Genomic DNA, 25468 nt, shown 5'->3' with positions numbered 1-25468 from the left:
CATTAGTACCGTGTATCCTAAAGACAACCTCCAATTACCCACAGCAACAAGCTAAATTAAATACAAATACTAAATACAGCAATCACCAAACTTTCAGTCAGTCTAGTCATGGAAATCAAGAAGTCCAAGCAATGGATCTGAATCCCCCACTTGTCAAAATCAGCAACATAGTTAAAGACAGATCTCGCTTGTCATAAGATCATCAATAATCAAAGGATTAAGAACAAGATGATTATATAAAACTGATGTAAAATCCGATAGAGGTGGAACTATTAATACTATTGCAGAAAAAATATTGGAAATGGACATGTCACCATATCATACTGTAATTCTTCTCATTGGTGGCAATGATTTCAGTAATGGCCAATCTTTAAAGGGCATTGAGGATGATTATGAAAGCTTGTTTTATGCCATCATGTCCAAAAACACAGAGTGTAAAATAATCATCTCAGGTCTACTGCTGAGAAGGGATGTACTTATGACTCCACAAAATGATACCCTAAGTACGTTGTGTGAAAATGTCTAAATACTCTTTGTTCCACAATACAAGACCTTCTTCAAAGACAATCAAGTGAACCAACAATGATACCAGAAACATCAGGAAAAAATCAAGAGAAACACCAGGCATGAGAAATAGAGGCAGTGGGCCCTTTTAATCATGGAGATGCTATTACTATATCAGGGCCTTTCATGGGCAGGTGAATCAGTGCTTTCAAGCATGAGCTGATAGCAAAATACACATACGATTCTTGGATTCTAAATACTGTTCAAGGTTAGGAAATAGACAGAACAGCAACCTGTACAGACATATATGCATAAGTAAATTCAATTCTCTTAATCTAATGAGGAAATAGATGATAACATTTCAAACTTCTTCATTCAGTCTAATAAAACAATCTTCTGAATTGATGACATTTCAATGAAAATGTTGAGAAAATACATTTCAAAATAGAAGCTTTAAAGTGTTAATACCATTTGCAACGGTTGACTGAAAGGATTCCCATTACTCTATTACTGTAGCTTGGAATATATACAAGTTTACTTGCTTGTCATATTTTATTTTCATCTGTACCATGTGTAAGCTCTTGAAGCCAACATCTGAACAATATTAAATTATATTGCAAGTTCATGTTCACCTAAAGAGCAATGGTGCATTTCAGGCAACATTTAAATATTTGAGCTTTATTTAAGAAAATCAGAAATAAATATTAAAATAAAGCTGTTGAATAAGAATCATCTTTTTTAATATCACCATTTATCACTCTTCAATTTAATACTGAAATATATTACCAGCCTTGTCATATTATGTAATTAATAAGTAAAAGGTCAAAGTGACCATCTATATGTACATGTATTATTACAGAAAAAGATATTTAAATGACAAAAATTACCTAAATTTCCCCCAGAAGACATATAATTTAAAAGTAAAGTAAGGTAGACATAAGTCCATTAAAATGCAGAATATGAACTTTCAAAACATTCACTGAAAGAAATTAGTAGAATGCAAAATCGTGAGAGGTCATCACCATTAAGCATGGTGGAAGAGACCTAAGTGATCATATTTGAAGCATTATGTTTCAAAACACAACTAGGAAATATCATATTACTTACTGTAATTACTCTATAGATGGTAAATTGTATAAATTTTATATATGAATGCTTATATAAAAACAAAAGTGCAAAAGACTACACCTAACATAGTCAAATCTACACACTTTTTCCCATCCCACCCTAATACTGGCAACAGTTGATACATCTGAATATGTGTTTAATATCCCACTGAAAGTCACTCTTTGGTTTACAAAAGGTATTAATTTTTCTTGTTATCCACAAACAGAACCATGTGATTGCATGTATAATAAAGTTAATTACACTTGCATATGTGGAGTTAATATTGCTGTGGCTGTCTATAGGACTCATGGTACTAATTCAGTTCCCACAGTAAACCTACGCAAACAATCTGATATTAAAAATTCAGTAACTTCAACTTTTTGTGTGCTCATGATCAAACCTATATTTATCAGTACAGATGAAACCTGGATGTCAGCTTCTGTGTGTAGAAAAGGATATGAGCCACAGATTTTTGGATGTGCATGTGTTTGAAACATGTGCTTTCAATTCCGCACCAATGAGTCAGGTGTTAATTTTAGTAATGAGTGTTCCAAACTCAGGACTGTTAAAAGACTGAAATTCCATCAATAAAACAATGTCTATATTTTTTTCATCTCCAAATAGGATAAGCTCTCAAAAGAATCTTTTCCCTAAAACATAACTTACATTATTAACCAATCCTGGTCAGCCAAACCCATATATATTCTACTAATGTTCACCCATTTCTAGGCTGGTTCCCATTTTTCCATATCATTAGTACCGTGTATCCTAAAGACAACCTTCAATTACCCACAGCAACAAGCTAAATTAAATACAAATACTAAATACAGCAATCACCAAACTTTCAGTCAGTCTAGTCATGGAAATCAAGAAGTCCAAGCAATGGATCTGAATCCCCCACTTGTCAAAATCAGCAACATAGTTAAAGACAGATCTCTTGTCATAAGATCATCAATAATCAAAGGATTAAGAACAAGATGATTATATAAAACTGATGTAAAAACCCACAGAGGTGGAACTATTAATACTATTGCAGAAAAAATATTGGAAATGGATATGTCACCATATCATACTGTAATTCTTCTCATTGGTGGCAATGATTTCAGTAATGGCCAATCTTTAAAGGGCATTGAGGATGATTATGAAAGCTTGTTTTATGCCATCATGTCCAAAAACACAGAGTGTAAAATAATCATCTCAGGTCTACCACCGAGAAGGGATGTACTTATGACTCCACAAAATGATACCCTAAGTACGTTGTGTGAAAATGTCCAAATACTCTTTGTTCCATAATACAAGACCTTCTTCAAAGACAATCAAGTGAACCAACAATGATACCAGCGAGACTGAATCAAATGGTCTAACAGAGGTACTGCCTTGGTTGTTAAGAATACTGACCAGTACATAAGACTTATAAAAGGGATTAGGCATGAAAATACAGTGGAAGATATCTATATTATCTTTCATCACCTGTTTCTTACACATTGAAGAATCATATGAAGCTGATAAAGGTTTGTGTAAGATGGGTTCCACATTAATTGATGGCTGATAAATGTAAGATGGATTCCACATTAATTGATGGCTGATAAATGTAAGATGGATTCCACATTAATTGATGGCTGATAAATGTAAGATGGGTTCCACATTGATTGATGGCTAATAAATGTAAAATGGGTTATACATTAATTAATGGCTGATAAATGTAAGATGGGTTCCACATTGATTGATGGCTGATAAATGTAAGATGGGTTATACATTAATTGATGGCTGATAAATGTAAGATGGGTTCCACATTAATTGATGGCTGATAAATGTAAGATGGATTCCACATTAATTGATGGCTGATAAATGTAAGATGGGTTTCACATTAATTGATGGCTGATAAATGTAAGATGGATTCCACATTAATTGATGGCTGATAAATGTAAGATGGGTTCCACATTGATTGATGGCTGATAAATGTAAGATGGGTTCCACATTAATTGATGGCTGATAAATGTAAGATGGGTTCCACATTAATTGATGGCTGATAAATGTAAGATGGGTTCCACATTAATTGATGGCTGATAAATGTAAGATGGGTTCCACATTAATTGATGGCTGATAACTGTAAGATGGGTTCCACATTAATTGATGGCTGATAAGTGTAAGATGGGTTCCACATTAATTGATGGCTGATAAGTGTAAGATGGATTCCACATTAATTGATGGCTGATAAGTGTAAGATGGGTTCCACATTAATTGATGGCTGATAAATGTAAGATGGGTTCCACATTAATTGATGGCTGATAAATTTAAGATGGGTTCCACATTAATTGATGGCTGATAAGTGTAAGATGGGTTCCACATTAATTGATGGCTGATAAGTGTAAGATGGGTTCCACATTAATTGATGGCTGATAAATGTCAGATGGGTTCCACATTAATTGATGGCTGATAAGTGTCAGATGGGTTCCACATTAATTGATGGCTGATAAGTGTAAGATGGGTTCCACATTAATTGATGGCTGATAAGTGTAAGATGGGTTCCACATTAATTGATGGCTGATAAATGTCAGATGGGTTCCACATTAATTGATGGCTGATAAGTGTCAGATGGGTTCCACATTAATTGATGGCTGATAAGTGTAAGATGGGTTCCACATTAATTGATGGCTGATAAATGTAAGATGGATTCCACATTAATTGATGGCTGATAAATGTAAGATGGGTTCCACATTCACTGATGGCTGATAAATGTAAGATGGGTTCCACATTGATTGATGGCTGATAAATGTAAGATGGGTTCCACATTAATTGATGGCTGATAAATGTAAGATGGGTTCCACATTAATTGATGGCTGATAAGTGTAAGATGGGTTCCACATTAATTGATGGCTGATAAGTGTAAGATGGGTTCCACATTAATTGATGGCTGATAAATGTAAGATGGGTTTCACATTAATTGATGGCTGATAAATGTAAGATGGATTCCACATTAATTGATGGCTGATAAATGTAAGATGGGTTCCACATTGATTGATGGCTGATAAATGTAAGATGGGTTCCACATTAATTGATGGCTGATAAATGTAAGATGGGTTCCACATTAATTGATGGCTGATAAATGTAAGATGGGTTCCACATTAATTGATGGCTGATAAATGTAAGATGGGTTCCACATTAATTGATGGCTGATAAGTGTAAGATGGGTTCCACATTAATTGATGGCTGATAAGTGTAAGATGGATTCCACATTAATTGATGGCTGATAAGTGTAAGATGGGTTCCACATTAATTGATGGCTGATAAATGTAAGATGGGTTCCACATTGATTGATGGCTGATAAATGTAAGATGGGTTCCACATTAATTGATGGCTGATAAATGTAAGATGGATTCCACATTAATTGATGGCTGATAAATGTAAGATGGGTTTCACATTAATTGATGGCTGATAAATGTAAGATGGATTCCACATTAATTGATGGCTGATAAATGTAAGATGGGTTCCACATTGATTGATGGCTGATAAATGTAAGATGGGTTCCACATTAATTGATGGCTGATAAATGTAAGATGGGTTCCACATTAATTGATGGCTGATAAATGTAAGATGGGTTCCACATTAATTGATGGCTGATAAACGTAAGATGGGTTCCACATTAATTGATGGCTGATAAATGTAAGATGGGTTCCACATTAATTGATGGCTGATAAGTGTAAGATGGGTTCCACATTAATTGATGGCTGATAAGTGTAAGATGGATTCCACATTAATTGATGGCTGATAAGTGTAAGATGGGTTCCACATTAATTGATGGCTGATAAATGTAAGATGGGTTCCACATTAATTGATGGCTGATAAATTTAAGATGGGTTCCACATTAATTGATGGCTGATAAGTGTAAGATGGGTTCCACATTAATTGATGGCTGATAAATGTAAGATGGGTTCCACATTAATTGATGGCTGATAAATGTCAGATGGGTTCCACATTAATTGATGGCTGATAAGTGTCAGATGGGTTCCACATTAATTGATGGCTGATAAGTGTAAGATGGGTTCCACATTAATTGATGGCTGATAAGTGTAAGATGGGTTCCACATTAATTGATGGCTGATAAATGTCAGATGGGTTCCACATTAATTGATGGCTGATAAGTGTCAGATGGGTTCCACATTAATTGATGGCTGATAAGTGTAAGATGGGTTCCACATTAATTGATGGCTGATAAATGTAAGGTGGGTTCCACATTAATTGATGGCTGATAAGTGTAAGATGGATTCCACATTAATTGATGGCTGATAAATGTAAGATGGGTTCCACATTCACTGATGGCTGATAAATGTAAGATGGGTTCCACATTGATTGATGGCTGATAAATGTAAGATGGGTTCCACATTAATTGATGGCTGATAAATGTAAGATGGGTTCCACATTAATTGATGGCTGATAAGTGTAAGATGGGTTCCACATTAATTGATGGCTGATAAGTGTAAGATGGGTTCCACATTAATTGATGGCTGATAAATGTAAGATGGGTTCCACATTAATTGATGGCTGATAAATGTAAGATGGGTTTCACATTAATTGATGGCTGATAAATGTAAGATGGATTCCACATTAATTGATGGCTGATAAATGTAAGATGGGTTCCACATTGATTGATGGCTGATAAATGTAAGATGGGTTCCACATTAATTGATGGCTGATAAATGTAAGATGGGTTCCACATTAATTGATGGCTGATAAATGTAAGATGGGTTCCACATTAATTGATGGCTGATAAGTGTAAGATGGGTTCCACATTAATTGATGGCTGATAAGTGTAAGATGGATTCCACATTAATTGATGGCTGATAAGTGTAAGATGGGTTCCACATTAATTGATGGCTGATAAGTGTAAGATGGATTCCACATTAATTGATGGCTGATAAGTGTAAGATGGATTCCACATTAATTGATGGCTGATAAATGTAAGATGGGTTCCACATTAATTGATGGCTGATAAATGTAAGATGGGTTCCACATTAATTGATGGCTGATAAGTGTAAGATGGGTTCCACATTAATTGATGGCTGATAAGTGTAAGATGGGTTCCACATTAATTGATGGCTGATAAATGTCAGATGGGTTCCACATTAATTGATGGCTGATAAGTGTCAGATGGGTTCCACATTAATTGATGGCTGATAAGTGTAAGATGGGTTCCACATTAATTGATGGCTGATAAGTGTAAGATGGGTTCCACATTAATTGATGGCTGATAAATGTCAGATGGGTTCCACATTAATTGATGGCTGATAAGTGTCAGATGGGTTCCACATTAATTGATGGCTGATAAATGTAAGATGGGTTCCACATTAATTGATGGCTGATAAGTGTAAGATGGATTCCACATTAATTGATGGCTGATAAATGTAAGATGGGTTCCACATTCACTGATGGCTGATAAATGTAAGATGGGTTCCACATTGATTGATGGCTGATAAATGTAAGATGGGTTCCACATTAATTGATGGCTGATAAATGTAAGATGGGTTCCACATTAATTGATGGCTGATAAGTGTAAGATGGGTTCCACATTAATTGATGGCTGATAAGTGTAAGATGGGTTCCACATTAATTGATGGCTGATAAATGTAAGATGGATTCCACATTAATTGATGGCTGATAAATGTAAGATGGGTTTCACATTAATTGATGGCTGATAAATGTAAGATGGATTCCACATTAATTGATGGCTGATAAATGTAAGATGGGTTCCACATTGATTGATGGCTGATAAATGTAAGATGGGTTCCACATTAATTGATGGCTGATAAATGTAAGATGGGTTCCACATTAATTGATGGCTGATAAATGTAAGATGGGTTCCACATTAATTGATGGCTGATAAGTGTAAGATGGGTTCCACATTAATTGATGGCTGATAAGTGTAAGATGGATTCCACATTAATTGATGGCTGATAAGTGTAAGATGGGTTCCACATTAATTGATGGCTGATAAGTGTAAGATGGATTCCACATTAATTGATGGCTGATAAGTGTAAGATGGATTCCACATTAATTGATGGCTGATAAATGTAAGATGGGTTCCACATTAATTGATGGCTGATAAATGTAAGATGGGTTCCACATTAATTGATGGCTGATAAGTGTAAGATGGGTTCCACATTAATTGATGGCTGATAAGTGTAAGATGGGTTCCACATTAATTGATGGCTGATAAATGTCAGATGGGTTCCACATTAATTGATGGCTGATAAGTGTCAGATGGGTTCCACATTAATTGATGGCTGATAAGTGTAAGATGGGTTCCACATTAATTGATGGCTGATAAGTGTAAGATGGGTTCCACATTAATTGATGGCTGATAAATGTCAGATGGGTTCCACATTAATTGATGGCTGATAAGTGTCAGATGGGTTCCACATTAATTGATGGCTGATAAGTGTAAGATGGGTTCCACATTAATTGATGGCTGATAAATGTAAGATGGGTTCCACATTAATTGATGGCTGATAAGTGTAAGATGGATTCCACATTAATTGATGGCTGATAAATGTAAGATGGGTTCCACATTAACTGATGGCTGATAAATGTAAGATGGGTTCCACATTGATTGATGGCTGATAAATGTAAGATGGGTTCCACATTAATTGATGGCTGATAAATGTAAGATGGGTTCCACATTAATTGATGGCTGATAAGTGTAAGATGGGTTCCACATTAATTGATGGCTGATAAGTGTAAGATGGGTTCCACATTAATTGATGGCTGATAAGTGTAAGATGGGTTCCACATTAATTGATGGCTGATAAAAAAAACCAAGTCAGGTTTAACTGCCAAACAGCTGATCACCAAATATGAAAAGAGTGAACATTTCAGTGATATTGTCACAGGTGAAGAAACATAGATGTATTATGTCTTGAGTTCAATTCAAGAGAAAATAATATAGTTTGGATCAGAGAAAATGAGAAGAGACCACAAATTACTTGATGTAGTCAGACTAATGAGAATGCATTATTTTTCAATGCAAAAAGTCAAAATCATCCAGGTCTCTCAATGACAATACACTAGTACATAAATCCACCATTGTGACAGACTTCTTGAAGGAGTACAATGTCCAAACTTTGCCACATCTTTCATACATCACAGATGTAGCTCCAAGTGATTTTTGTCTGTTCAGGTTTGTCCTATTACCCAATTATATACACTGCACAGGTATGTCTTATTACCCAGTTATAGACAGTGTGCCGGTAAGTCTTATTACCCAATTATATACAGTGTGCCGGTATGTCTTATTGCCCAATTATATACAGTGTGCCGGTATGTCTTATTACCCAATTATATACAGTGTGCATGTCTTTTTACCCAATTATATACAGTGTGCAGGTATGTCTTTTTACCCAATTATATACAGTGTGCAGGTATGTCTTTTTACCCAATTATATACAGTGTGCAGGTATGTCTTATTACCCAATTATATACAGTGTACAGGTATGTCTTATTACCCAATTATATACACTGTACAGGTATGTCTTATTACCCAATTATATACACTGTACAGGTATGTCTTATTACCCAATTATATACAGTGTGCAGGTATGTCTTTTTACCCAATTATATACAGTGTGCAGGTATGTCTTTTATCCCATTTATATACAGTGTACAGGTATGTCTTTTTACCCAATTATATACACTGTACAGGTATGTCTTATTACCCAATTATATACACTGTACAGGTATGTCTTATTACCCATTTATATACAGTGTGCAGGTATGTCTTTTTACCCATTTATATACAGTGTGCAGGTATGTCTTTTTACCCAATTATATACAGTGTACAGGTATGTCTTATTACCCAATTATATACACTGTACAGGTATGTCTTATTACCCAATTATATACACTGTACAGGTCTGTCTTATTACCCATTTATATACAGTGTGCCAGTACCGGCATGTCTTATTACCCAATTATATAGTTATACTGTTATAACTTTCCAGGACTATTTAATTTGTACACAATGCTTGAGTGAAAAAAAACAAAACAACAAGGATATAAAAATGAACATACTTTGTGATTAGAAACATCATAAATATTTGCCAGTATTGTGTTAATAAGTTTATTCATTGTAACTCATCATGCTTCACAATGGAAGCCATATTTATATTGCTTAGTATGTTTTCCCTAACATCTCAAAGACAGACAGGATGGTGTTAAAACAGCCCACACAATACAGAAACAATTTAGTCTGATGCAGGGGAAGTCTGAGCCATTGTTGGCTTCTAAAGATTCTTATTGGAGATTTGTTTCCCTGAAAATTTCATTGGATAAATACATTTTTTGTCTTTTTTTCCAAATAAATTCTCTGACAGTCTTTCCATAAAATCATACCTCTCCACAATTAATTGTATTTAGTAGAACTTTGACAATGCCTAAATGTATTTGAAAAGGTTAGTCATTCAGCCTTGTGGAGAATGCCACAGAAATTATGCTTCTGAGTCAAATGCATGCAGTACATGCAGATCATGAGAGAACGGTATCAAAAACCAAACCTCTTCCCAACAATAAAACTAATGATAGGTTTATGTTCACGTTTTCATGTTATATTAGTTTATATTTTAAACACGTAGATAATGTAAAAAGAGTATGAGAGATACCTGTTTTCTTCCATTTATTCAATAATAAACAAAGTAAACAGGTCTAATTAATGGATAAAATCATTACGTGCATATTACACATATTGACCCATAGTCAAGTAAATGCAAATAAAAGCATGCAAGCATTTCACATTACACTATTATCAATGCTTTGATAATACATAATTACATATTTATCATAATTGGGTTTTAGTTAATGGGTACTTATTAGAAATATATAAATTAATTACCTGCTACTGAAACTGTCATAATGAGCAGCTCAAAGTGTCAGATGATTGGTTAGATAATATATTGTATATCACTACAGTTGACTGGTTAGATAATATATTGTATATCACTACAGTTGACTGGTTAGATAATATATTGTATATCACTACAGTTGTTCATAATAATCAACAGTGTAGCGGTTGCTACAGGTGGTGGTGTTGTGAGGTTGTACCTTGTTACAAGGTGTCCACTTTATATGGATATCATTATCTAGAGGGTGACTGCCCTTGGTATTGTTGCCCGGATCAAGTAAATATTAAAATAAAGTGTGAAATTATAGATGGAATAAATAAAGATCTGAGCAGATATAAAGAACAGAATCACACGAGCCCCCATACATGGAAAAATACAACAAAAGAAATTAATCAATTACATAAACAACTGTGATAATACATTACGTTAGGAAGATACACTTCTTTTTTAAATAAATCTTTCATTGAATTTCAAACACAAATATATTTATAAAAATAACTGATCTGTTTTAATTGAAAGAATTAGTTCATCATATAATCAAGTGAACGATCGAAATCATTGCCTTGTACAACTTCAACCTGCTTATTCCGGTCCACTCATACTTCACTATTGTGGTTCCTCTAGGTCCTTTTTTCTTTTTCCCTTTTCCAACCTCTCTGCTGTCTTGCTTCTTTTTGGCCCTTAAACTTTGTGTGGGTAGTTGGATACGTAAGTACGTAGATACGTAGATACTTGGATAAGTAGGTATGTGGATATGTCAGTGGATATGTCCATGGAGCTATTTCCCCTTGTGATTTTGAGCTTCGTTCACTTCTACTGCCAAAATTGTGTCCGTTGACTTTTCAGACATCCTGTCCCTTTGACCAATGTTTTACGAGAGAGTTTCTTTCAAATTCAGTCTCAGAGTCCCTTATATTTTCACTCTTGCAGGATAATTGCAGACTGACTAGATTATTTCGTTGAGGGCAATTTAACCCCAAGAATTTTTGTGTGGGAACCACATGCCTTATTTAGCGTGACCAATCAGGATTAAATATATTTACTGCCTTTTATAAATATATTTACCGCCTTTTATAACTAGGTGCCAAAATGGTGGTCAGCATGACTTACAGAATTCCAAACAGATCTGACAGCTTCTGACAGTTCCGATATAAAATCAAAGTTAACTTTCCCTTTTCTAGTCATCTAATGGTTAAGTAAACGAAGGCTTAATTAAGAATCACTTCCTCTCATGACAGACATTAGAAATCATCTAACTAATTGTTCTCTGGCCCAAATTAATGTGCCCTTCATAGATCGACAGAAGTTTGCATCCTTACCTATAGCTTTTTAAAACAAGCTCTCCCACAATCTGAGTGCTCTTATACTGTAATTAGGTATAGTTGGGTCTGATTGGGTAAAAAGATGTGCCATATGTGTCATTCTACAAACCTGTCAGCAACTGGCTCATGTTGACGATCTCAGTGGGGATATCACCAAGCTTAATGAGTCAAAAGAACTCACTGCCTGGCATGAGAAATAGAGGCAGTGGGCCCTTTTTAATCATGGAGATGCTATTACTATATCAGGGCCTTTCATGGGCATGGATTCAGTGCTTTCAAGCATGAGCTGATAGAAAAATACACATACGATTCTTGGATTCTAAATACTGTTCAAGGTTAGGAAATAGAGAGAACAGCAACCTGTACAGACATATATGCATAAGTAAATTCAATTCTCTTAATCTAATGAGGAAATAGATGATAACATTTCAAATGTCTTCATTCAGTCTCAAAAAACAAGGTTCTGAATTGATGACATTTCAATGAAAATGTTGAGAAAATACATTTCAAAATAGAAGCTTTGAAGTGTTAATACCATCTGCAATAAGTGCTTCTTGGCAACGGTTGACTGAAAGGATTCCCATTACTCTACTACCGTAGCTTGGAATATATACAAGTTTACTTGCTTGTCATATTTTATTGCAAGTTCATGTTCACCTAAAGAGCAATGGTGCATTTCAGGCAACATTTAAATATTTGAGCTTTATTTAAGAAAATCAGAAATAAATATTAAAATAAAGCTGTTGAATAAGAATCATCTTTTTTAATATCACCATTTATCGCTCTTCAATTTAATACTGAAATATATTACCAGCCTTGTCATATTATGTAATTAATGAGTAAAAGGTCAAGGTGACCATCTATATGTACGTGTATTATTATAGAAAATGAGATTTAAACAACAAAAATTACCTAAAATTCCTCCCAGAAGACATATAATTTAAAAGTAAAGTAAGGTAGACATAAGTCCATTAAAATGCAAAATATGAACTTTCAAAAACATTCAATTGAAGAAATTAGTAGGATGCAAAATCATGAGAGGTCATCACCATTAAGCATGGTGGAAGAGACCTAAGTGATCATATTTGAAGCATTATGTTTCAAAACACAACTAGGAAATATCATATTGCTTACTGAAATTACTCTATAGATGGTAAATTGTATAAATTTTACATATGTATTGCTTAGATATAAACGAAAGTGCAAAAGACTACACCTAACATAGTCAAATCTACACACTTTTTCCCATCCCACCCTTACTGGCAACAGTTGATACATCTGAATATGTGTTTAATATCCCACTGAAAGTCACTCTGTGGTTTACAAAAGGTATTAATTTTGCTTGTTATCCACAAACAGAACCATATGATTGCATTTATAGTAAAGTTAATTACACTTCATATGTGGAGTTAATATTGCTGTGGCTGTCTATAGGACTCATGGTACTAATTCAGTTCCCGTAGTAAACCTACGCAAACACTCTGATATTAAAAATTCAGTAACTTCAACTTTTTGTGTGCTCATGATCAAACCTATATCAGTACAGATGAAACCTGGATGTCAGCTTCTGTGTGTAGAAAAGGATATGAGCCACAGATTTCTGGACGTGCATGTGTTTGAAACATGTGCTTTCAATTCCGCACCAATGAGTCAGGTGTTAATTTTAGTAATGAGTGTTCCAAACTCAGGACTGTTAAAAGACTGAAATTCCATCAATAAAACAATGTCTATATTTTTTTTCATTACCAAATAGGATAAGCTCATACAAGAATTATTTCCTAAAACATAACATACATTATTAACCAATCCTGGTCAGCCAAACCCATATATATTCTATTATATGTTCACCCATTTCTAGGCTGGTTTCCATTTTTCCATATCATTAGTACCGTGTATCCTAAAGACAACCTCCAATTACCAACAGCAACAAGCTAAATTAAATACAAATACTAAATACAGCAATCACCAAACTTTCAGTCAGTCTAGTCATGGAAATCAAGAAGTCCAAGCAATGGATCTGAATCCCCCACTTGTCAAAATCAGCAACATAATTAAAGACAGATCTCGCTTGTCATAAGATCATCAATAATCAAAGGATTAAGAACAAGATGATTATATAAAACTGATGTAAAAACCCATAGAGGTGGAACTATTAATACTATTGCAGAAAAAATATTGGAAATGGATATATCACCATATCATACTGTAATTCTTCTCATTGGTGGCAATGATTTCAGTAATGGCTAGTCTTTAAAGGGCATTGAGGATGATTATGAAAGCTTGTTTTATGCCATCATGTCCAAAAACACAGAGTGTAAAATAATCATCTCAGGTCTACTGCCGAGAAGGGATGTACTTATGACTCTACAAAATGATACCCTAAGTACGTTGTGTGAAAATGTCTAAATACTCTTTGTTCCACAATACAAGACCTTCTTCAAAGACAATCAAGTGAACCAACAATGATACCAGAAACATCAGGAAGAAATCAAGAGAAACACCAGGCATGAGAAATAGAGGCAGTGGGCCCTTTTTAATCATGGATATGCTTTTACTATATCATGGCCTTTTATGGGCAGGTGAATCAGTGCTTTCAAGCATGAGCTGATAGCAAAGTACATATACGATTCTTGGATTCTAAATACTGTTCAAGGTTAGGAAATAGAGAGAACTGCAACCTGTACAGACATATATGCATAAGTAAATTCAATTCTCTTAATCTAATGAGGAAATAGATGATAACATTTCAAACTTCTTCATTCAGTCTAATAAAACAATCTTCTGAATTGATGACATTTCAATGAAAATGTTGAGAAAATACATTTCAAAATAGAAGCTTTAAAGTGTTAATACCATCTGCAACGGTTGACTGAAAGGATTCCCATTACTCTATTACTGTAGCTTGGAAAATATACAAGTTTACTTGCTTGTCATATTTTATTTTCATCTGTACCATGTGTAAGCTCTTGAAGCCAACATCTGAACAATATTAAATTATATTGCAAGTTCATGTTCACCTAAAGAGCAATGGTGCATTTCAGGCAACATTTAAATATTTGAGCTTTATTTAAGAAAATCAGAAATAAATATTAAAATAAAGCTGTTGAATAAGAATCATCTTTTTTAATATCACCATTTATCACTCTTCAATTTAATACTGAAATATATTACCAGCCTTGTCATATTATGTAATTAATAAGAAAAGGTCAAGGTGACCATCTATATGTACATGTATTATTACAGAAAAAGATATTTAAATGACAAAAATTACCTAAATTTCCCCCAGAAGACATATAATTTAAAAGTAAAGTAAGGTAGACGTAAGTCCATTAAAATGCAGAATATGAACTTTCAAAACATTCACTGAAAGAAATTAGTAGAATGCAAAATCGTGAGAGATCATCACCATTAAGCATGGTGGAAGAGACCTAAGTGATCATATTTGAAGCATTATGTTTCAAAACACAACTAGGAAATATCATATTACTTACTGTAATTACTCTATAGATGGTAAATTGTATAAATTTTATATATGAATGCTTATATAAAAACAAAAGTGCAAAAGACTACACCTAACATAGTCAAATCTACACACTTTTTCCCATCCCACCCTAATACTGGCAACAGTTGATACATCTGAATATGTGTTTAATATCCCACTGAAAGTCACTCTTTGGTTTACAAAAGGTATTAATTTTGCTTGTTATCCACAAACAGAACCATGTGATTGCATGTATAATAAAGTTAATTACACTTGCATATGTGGAGTTAATATTGCTGTGGCTGTCTATAGGACTCATGGTACTAATTCAGTTCCCACAGTAAACCTACGCAAACAATCTGATATTAAAAATTCAGTAACTTCAACTTTTTGTGTGCTCATGATCAAACCTATATTTATCAGTATAGATGAAACCTGGATGTCAGCTTCTGTGTGTAGAAAAGGATATGAGCCACAGATTTTTGGATGTGCATGTGTTTGAAACATGTGCTTTCAATTCCGCACCAAAGAGTCAGGTGTTAATTTTAGTAATGAGTGTTCCAAACTCAGGACTGTTAAAAGACTGAAATTCCATCAATAAAACAATGTCTATATTTTTTTCATCTCCAAATAGGATAAGCTCTCAAAAGAATCTTTTCCCTAAAACATAACTTACATTATTAACCAATCCTGGTCAGCCAAACCCATATATATTCTACTAATGTTCACCCATTTCTAGGCTGGTTCCCATTTTTCCATATCATTAGTACCGTGTATCCTAAAGACAACCTTCAATTACCCACAGCAACAAGCTAAATTAAATACAAATACTAAATACAGCAATCACCAAACTTTCAGTCAGTCTAGTCATGGAAATCAAGAAGTCCAAGCAATGGATCTGAATCCCCCACTTGTCAAAATCAGCAACATAGTTAAAGACAGATCTCTTGTCATAAGATCATCAATAATCAAAGGATTAAGAACAAGATGATTATATAAAACTGATGTAAAAACCCACAGAGGTGGAACTATTAATACTATTGCAGAAAAAATATTGGAAATGGATATGTCACCATATCATACTGTAATTCTTCTCATTGGTGGCAATGATTTCAGTAATGGCCAATCTTTAAAGGGCATTGAGGATGATTATGAAAGCTTGTTTTATGCCATCATGTCCAAAAACACAGAGTGTAAAATAATCATCTCAGGTCTACCACCGAGAAGGGATGTACTTATGACTCCACAAAATGATACCCTAAGTACGTTGTGTGAAAATGTCCAAATACTCTTTGTTCCACAATACAAGACCTTCTTCAAAGACAATCAAGTGAACCAACAATGATACCAGCGAGACTGAATCAAATGGTCTAACAGAGGTACTGCCTTGGTTGTTAAGAATACTGACCAGTACATAAGACTTATAAAAGGGATTAGGCATGAGTCAGAAAATCGCTTGTATTGTGGAGAGCCATCTTTGTAACGAACTAGGACACGTGCAAAAGTTGTGCACATACCAATAGGTAGAAGGCTATGATGTACAGGCCTATGCAACAAAATGCATTAGAATATGTGTATACTTTTCAATGTAATAAGTATAATTCTATAAACAGATTTCAGGCACTATCTGATTTGTGTACAAAGTGCAACTTGTTAACATGTAAACAACTATGTGATAATGTTCAAGTTACTTCTCCCTCTGAGGCCCCCCAAGTGTCTAATATGTCAGTGTCTTCTTGTATGGATGTAAATCAGTCTCATATTGAACATTCTCATGTATCCACTACATGTGGTCATGGTACAAAAGATGGATCTTGTATGTTATCTTCTTCATGTGTTTATGTAAATAAGGCAATGTAAAGAAATCTGTCAAGTCTAAAAACAATACATTACATACTACCTTGTCTGAAAATCATTACTGTGTTCAAAATTGTCATGTCTTTGACCTCCTCAAAAGAGGTCTGCAAATAATCAACCTAAATATTCAACATATCCTCCTTAAACTGAAAGATCTGATGTTGTTGATTTGCTAATTAAGATGAATATGAATAAATCCTCTGGATTGGATGGTAGTGGTCTTTTTTGAGTTCTTAAAACTGCTGCACCAGTAATAACAAAGTCATTAATACATATCATAAACTTAAGCATAATCAGTGGTAATTTTCCAGAAACACTGAAATGTGCAAAGGTTACAACTATCTTTAAGAAAGGAGAAAAGAGGATCCAGGGAATTAAAGACAAATATCAATTCTACCAAAATTGTCAAAATCATTTGAAAAGCATGTAGCCATTCGGGTCTATATATTTTTTGAAACATACTCTCTATTTCATAAAGCGCAATCAGGATTTAGAAAGTACCACTCATGCCAAACAGAACTTACCAAATTAATTGATCTTTGGCTGAAGGAAATGGATAATGGACATATGACTGGGATTGTTTTCCTTGAGTTCAAGAAAGCCTTTGATCTTTTTGATCATGAAATTCTGCTGCAAAAGTTGAACTGTTACAGATTTGACAATCCTTCTTTAAACTGGTTTAGATCATACCTAAACCAAAGGTCTCAACAAGTAAGCATTGGCAATATTAGCTCTCAAACTCGTACTATTCATTCAGGAGTCCCTCAAAGCTCAGTTTTGGGCCCTCTCCTCTTCCTTATCTATATCAATGATCTACCATTAAATAATGAATCCACAAATACAGATTTGTTTGCAGATGATGCAACCTTGTATACATCTAATTCTGATACTGAAGTTATCCAAATGAGATTAAACTCAGACCTTATTAGAGTCCAAAGTAGGGCACAACAAAATAGGATGATACTTAATGAAGGTAAAACAAAATGAATAATTTTAGGGACATTATAAAAACTACACAAGTCAGGGAACCCATAACTATCTCTTGCAATAAATAATCATCCATTAGAAAATGTCAAACATAAAGGCTTGTAGGTGTGTCCATAGATAATAATTTTTTTTATTGAATGACCATAATGATAAATTAGTAAAACACTGTCATCAAAAATTACCCTACTCAGCAGAATCAAGAAATATTTACCTATGGAAACTCGCAATCTATACAAGTCATGTATTTTTCAAACAATGGATTATTGTTCAAATGTATGGGGGAACTATGCTACATCTGAGCTTGACAGGATTTATAAACTTCAGAAATGAGCAGCACAATTAATTTTAGATGCAGCTATTGATCACCCATCAAATGCATTGTTTACAGAATGCAAATGGTTCACAACATATGACAGGATAGATTTTCACAAGGCAGTTCTTTTATATAAATGTCTACATGGAACTAACTGCACTAGAGTATCTTCAGGGCTCCATTCAGGCCTTTTTCAACACAATATCAGTTGAGATCAATATCACATGGAGACATTCTAGCACAAAACCAAGAACAGAGAAATTTAAAAAGAGCTTCCAATACTCTGGTACAGTTCTATGGAACAAGCTTCCATTTTATGTAAACTCTGTATTTAAGAAGAGATATCATGAGCATGTATGTGTTTCTAATAGATAATGGAATTTAGTATTTTAATAGTAAACATGTTAAAATAAACAGTAATTATTGCAATCTTCATATAATGTGCATTGTTATACTCTCTTTAAGAGGGCCTCAAGAGAGAATAGTCCTTGAGTAATGAGTCACCCTCTAAAAATAAAGCATTATTATTATTATTATTATCATTATTATTATTATTATTATAATATGTAATTATCAAATGACAAGACATCTAAAATCAGATTATCTAACTAAAAGTTGGGAAGTAAATTGTATGCTTGAACAAATGTCAATGACTTAAATTTAGAAACCAACCCATATTTGTGAGATTTCAATCCACATATGCCATTATGTTGGTGATTTTTAGGGGTAAATTAGGTCATGTTAATGGATTGTGGCTGTATAAAGCAGGTGGCTGCTGGTCCAAGGGGGTGTAACGGGTGTGTGTGTTGTTCTTGAGGTACTACTGTATCATGGAGAACAGCCACCCAAAAACAACACTGAGATCATCTTCAGAAATCAATGTTATTTCAAATCAAATATAGATTAATGTATGTTCTTTTTCTTTTGAAGTTCTTTACTGAATTAATAGACATTACTTGTACTTCAATAATACTATATTTAAGACATTTATGAGGTTTGTCCATTGCCAAATACCCCAGCATTTGTAGGATGTCAATCATGTTTCATTACTTTCCGTCTTTACGAGACAAATGAACAGTTACTACTGAAGGAATTTAATATGAAATAAGGCATTTATTCTGTATGGAGGTATCAGACTATTCATTATATGCAGACAAATAATATAAGTTTTAGTGCTAACAGTGTTACATATTCCTTCATTGCTAAAAAATGAAACCAAGACACCATGTAGAGCTCATTTATAATTATTCCCATACAAGGACAAATTTTGGAGCAGTTAGTAGAGTTTACAATGTTACTTGCAATGGACTATGGTTTTACATAACTGTGCAATGCAATTATCCATCAGCACACAATCTCCGTATCAGGAAGTTGTTACCAAAGAGCTATAAAGTTAAATAATGACAGTTATGGAAAAGTTTGGTATTGATATTTCAGTAGATTAGGGGTGAATCAGTTTCTTCTGCCAGAGATGAAGTTGCACAGTTAGGAACAATTGCATAGGCAGCTGATTTCAGCTTGTCACTATTTTCAGGAAATTCTGTAATAGGCCTAGTACAAATAGGAGTCATTTCTTTATATATATATTAAAGTCTCATCAGCATTCCAAACTCTGCAATGTGGAAGTAACGTGTATGTGCCATATACTGGCAGTACATATTGTATATACTGGCTTAGAACACCAGTACTGCATCTGCACAGACTCAGATCTGCCACTGCATAATGCACTGGCAGATCTGGGTCTGTGCAGTTTGTTGGGACTTATCAGTAGAACAAACAACAAAGACCCTGATCTGCAGGTGCATTAAGCTATGGCAGATCAGATCTTTCTTGTTTGCAGTTAGAAACAACTTCTAAAGAGTACACATGGTCTAATTCTTAGATCTGATGCTCATAGACCAGAAGAACTTTTGTCTGTTGTCCATCCATCCATTTCTTGGCAAAGTCTTCTTACTTTGAGAATTGGTTTCAAGTTTATACATTTATCCCATGGTCTTGGTGGTGCTACATGAAAATGGTGTAGTTTACAGAGGTCATCTTGAAAATTTGTTATGGCTAGTTCTCCTGAAAGGATGGCTAGTTCAACATTAGTCTCAGTTTAGCCCTTTCATAAACTTTTAAAATTTTAAAAATTTTGTGTTTCAGCTTGTTTTGTATAAATATATGTCTTTGTTGGCACTCTGAAGTTTTGTGTTGGCTTGCTTTGAAGAAATAGATGTGACTGTCGGCCCTCTGAAACTTTGTTCAGCTTCCCTTGAGTACATAAAAAAAGACTGACTTTATTATGGTCTTCAGCATAGAGTGAGTGGGCTAGGTGAAGTTTATTATGGCCTTCAGCACAGAGTGAGTGGGCTAGGTGAAGTTTATTATGGCCTTCAGCACAGAGTGAGTGGGCTAGGTGAAGTTTATTATGGCCTTCAGCACAGAGTGAGTGGGCTAGGTGAAGTTTATTATGGCCTTCAGCAAAGAGTGAGTTGTCTAGGTGAAGTTGTATATCTTAGACCTTAACAGAGAAGGAGATTAAGATGAGTGTTTGAATCAAAGCCTAATTCCACATGCATGTGTTTTGTCACCTCACCTTGAATCAAAACCTTATTCCACATGCATGTGTTTTGTCACCTCACCTTCATAGGCACCAATCCACACACTTTAAATCCATTATATTAAATCATTCTGCAGTGTGTTTAACACTTGTATTTTATCGTATTTACAAAAATAGCACCAAGATTTTGGGACTTTGTTTCTTGGAGGAATGCAAACTCTTTGAACTGGATTCTATAATGATAAGCTACTAAAAACAAATTACTAAAGGTGGTTATGCCATACCTTTCATTTTACCTGGGGGATTATGTCATGGGGGGATTGTGTGTGTGTGTGAGTGAGGGGATTAGTCAGGTTCAGATTTTGCCTGAAGAGGTCTTTGTTGTACACCTGAAAAAAGACTGGCATGTAATGTTCTTAATTAGGTGAATGGAAGTCTTAGAACTAACGCAAGATTTGCTAAATATATGTCGCTCCATATGCTTTTACAAGGCATCTCCAGCACAATCAGCTTTTCATCTTGACACGTTAATCAGTGTTTTAAAGCTGCCTTTAGCGCAACATGTTGATTTTGTTCAAATTACGGGACAGAAGAAAAAAAAAGGCAAAATAAACAAATGATAGCATTTTTGAATAACATCCTGTGCTGTGATTACACAAGCTTCTTTATGAATTGTAGACATCTATAGATCTTTTCATGTTTGGTTTGGTTCTCGTTGTTGTTGTTGTTGGATTTAACACCATTTTTCAGCACAGGATAGGCTATACATGGCAGCCAGTATAAATGGTGGAGGAAGAACCTGGGAAAACCGTGCAAAGAACCACCGACCCATGAGAAGCTACTGACAAGCTTTCTTATGTACTCACATTGGTCGAATCTGAGACTCGAACCCATGCAGACAGAGGTGAGATGGCAGTGATCCATAATGGTGAGCGCTTTATACCACTCAATCACTCAGGTCGCCTTTTGGTTTGGTAATATCTTGAATGCAAAACTGCAGTCAGATCAGTCAAATCAGCAAATGTTATACAGAAACTAATTTTACCATTACTCTTGTAATTTTTCCTACCATTTCATTTTTCATAAACAGATGATTCATTAAACTAATAATTATTTCTTTGTACTAAAAAAATGTATTCAATTGAAGTTTGTTTCATAATTAAACATTTTTTAATTTTTCCTACATATGAAGTTTAGAATCTAAAGATCAGCATGTTTGAAAATGTATGTGTACATACAAATATTTTACCCAAAGCGACAAAAATAAAGCAAATCTTTATGGAAAATTGGTCATAGTCTTGGTAAGTATAAGTCTCTTTAGCACAAGACATGATTATCCTGTACATATAAACTTTGTGTTATAGAAATCAAAGTCACTTTAAGTGAAAACAGTGATGGAAACAACTGGGACCAAATGAACTTTCCATCTGAGTGGTGATTTAAACTAATGAATATATGTAAATTCATCTTGACAACAGCTATGTCTGCCATCTCAAGATTCCAGCTTAAATTACTGTACATGTCCAAACATTAGAGCCACATTACATCCCACTTTATAAAGTCACATCACATCCCACCTTATAAAGCCACATCACATCCCACCTTAAAAAGCCTCATCACATCCCACCTTATAAAGCCACATCACATCCCACCTCACAAAGCCACATCACATCCCACCTTATAAAGTCACATTACATCCCACCTTATAAAGCCTCATCACATCCCACCTTATAAAGCCACATCACATCCCACCTTATAAAGCCACATCACATCCCACCTTATAAAGCCACATCACATCCACCTTATAGAGGCACATCACATCCCACCTACTTTCCTAGGTCTAACCCTTATGGAAATTAATAGTTTTTACAAATAAATGTTATTTTCAATAAAATTTGTTGGACATGTGCTGCATGCTATATTTTATCAATCTTTCATTTAGCAATGTTTATCTGGTATGTGGTAAAGGCTAATGCTAAGTGTCTTAACCAGTAACACATTTGTACTTGATGCCAGAATTGTCAAACATGGAATAAATGTAACAACTTTGCTTGACATGAAGTATGATCAGACCAAATACCACCAATGACAGGAAGTGTGATCAGACCAAATACCACCAATGACAGGAAGTGGGATCAGACCAAATACCACCAATGACAGGAAGTGTACATACAAAATGTGGACATCATACATGCAGAGAAAACAATATGGCAGCTTTTTAAATGCTCATTTTTGGGATTTAAACTAAATGTAATTGATATGGATACATGTATAAATATTGTGAATATTTAAATACAAATTATATAACTGAAGGAGTATGGATCCAATTTTTCCAATTTACATCTACTATATAAGTACTGTTTTCTTGGACAGAAGCCTCAGCTAAATGCACGACAGTAAGGTATGCTGAACAAAATGGCATAAAAACGTGCTGAAATCTCTCTCTCCCTCTCTCTCTCTCTCTCTCTCTCATATTGCAGGGCGTATTTTATTTGGATCACAAGGTGTAAGAATAAAAATGTCATAATATGTCCATGTTATACTAACCCAATTTCTAATGAGCTTATTTTAGTGCACATTTATGTAAGGAAACTCAAGCAACATACTGTACTAGTGCACTCTATACTGCGTTAATTTATGATGTCATGAATTTAATAGTGACAATCATGTTCACTTTTTTGGAGTTCTCAATCTTGTGTCTTTTTATTATTTCATGAATGATCTCATCCCCCAAAATGATAATTATATTTTTACATATTAATTTTCATACTTTTAATTGATCATAAGATGTCTGTAATACATCACTGCTTAACTCTCAGATCAACTGGTTAAATGAAATCAGCTAACAAACAATTTTCACAAATCAAGGTAATAGATTCTGGCGTTGATTCTTCATACAGAGATCTAGATGCATGACTAATCGCATTATCACAAGATTTTGTACAATAATTATTTTTTGGCATCCAAAAACAAAGGATAAAGATGCTACATGATTTCTACAGAGGAAATTTTACTTGGGAGGAATAGGAATGGCTGCTGAGACCAGGTGACATCTAAATAAATATGACAACATGGCAGGTTTGACTGTATTTCCAATAATTTTTTATTTATGTTCTGGAAATCATGGCAACATAAACTGCAGTGACAATGAGGAATTAAAATTCTAAAAAAATGAAAAGGTATATTTTGGTCTTTTAGTCTGATGTTTTTACCAGGTTTTAAATGTATTACAGAATAACATTCTGACTTTTTTAATTATTCCCCCAATAAACCAAATACAATCATATGCACACAAATCTTTGATAAAACTAATAATTTTATATGGTTTAACTTAATACTCTTCTGATTTATTGATATATGTATAATCCACACACACATTAGCCAGAACAATTAGGAATAGAAATGATTGGTACGAATTACCCTGTAAATCGCATGTATCTTGTCCATGAACTTTAACCTCTCATGTACATAAGCACATGGGAAATTGTTATTTTTTTGTCATTCAGTTATTTTAGAATGATGTTGTTTTTTCTGTGATGAAAACATCTTTTTTTTAAATTCTATATTGCAGATACTTTTTTATTATAGTTTTCCTTGCTACAAATGATGTTTAACTTATTAATTTTATTGTAAATATGATAAAAGAATATATCATTTTTGTAATATTTCAACTAATTGTCTTATGAATATCAATCACATATTTAATATTTGTCAAAAGAGAACATGTATATATTTGAAGAACACTGCCTCAGCTTGGAATTTCATTGCTTAACATTTAAATTCATTGCTTAACATGTAATTTCATTGCTTAACATGTAATTTCATGGCTTAACATTTAAATTCATTGCTTAACATTTAAATTCATTGCTTAACATGTAAATTCATTGCTTAACATTTAAATTCATTGCTTAACATTTAAATTCATTGCTTAACATGTAAATTCATTGCTTAACATGTAATTTCATTGCTTAACATGTATATTCATTGCTTAACATGTAATTTCATTGCTTAACATGTAATTTCACGGCTTAACATTTAAATTCATTGCTTAACATTTAAATTCATTGCTTAACATGTAAATTCATTGCTTAACATTTAAATTCATTGCTTAATATTTAAATTCAATGCTTAACATGTAATTTCATTGCTTAACATTTAAATTCATGGCTTAACATTTAAATTCATTGCTTAACATTTAAATTCATTGCTTAACATGTAATTTCATTGCTTAATATGTAAATTCATTGCTTAACATGTAAATTCATTGCTTAACATGTAAATTCATAATTCTCACATAATTTTCTTCTTTTAACCATTCAGTACATATTTTTCTGTCTAAAAACATGTACTGTGTACTTGCCATTCAGCCATGTAATAATGAAGATGTTAGATTTTGCTTTGACAAAAAATAGCCTTGTTTACATATCTATATTGCACATCAAGTCATGCAATAAATTTATAGTT

General features: G+C 33.8%; 1 protein-coding gene across 1 annotated transcript in view; it reads right to left on the bottom strand.

Moving 5' to 3' along the window:
* Positions 1-25468, bottom strand: part of LOC149779943 (leucine-rich repeat and coiled-coil domain-containing protein 1-like) — a 476629-nt gene that overhangs the window by 30470 nt on the left and 420691 nt on the right. The gene's annotated exons all lie outside the window — the stretch shown is intronic.

The sequence above is a fragment of the Sinohyriopsis cumingii genome, chromosome 16 (assembly GCF_028554795.1).
Source record: "Sinohyriopsis cumingii isolate HCF-2022 chromosome 16, ASM2855479v2, whole genome shotgun sequence".
Classification (NCBI taxonomy): domain Eukaryota; kingdom Metazoa; phylum Mollusca; class Bivalvia; order Unionida; family Unionidae; genus Sinohyriopsis; species Sinohyriopsis cumingii.
This window is presented reverse-complemented; position numbering and strand designations above follow the sequence as displayed.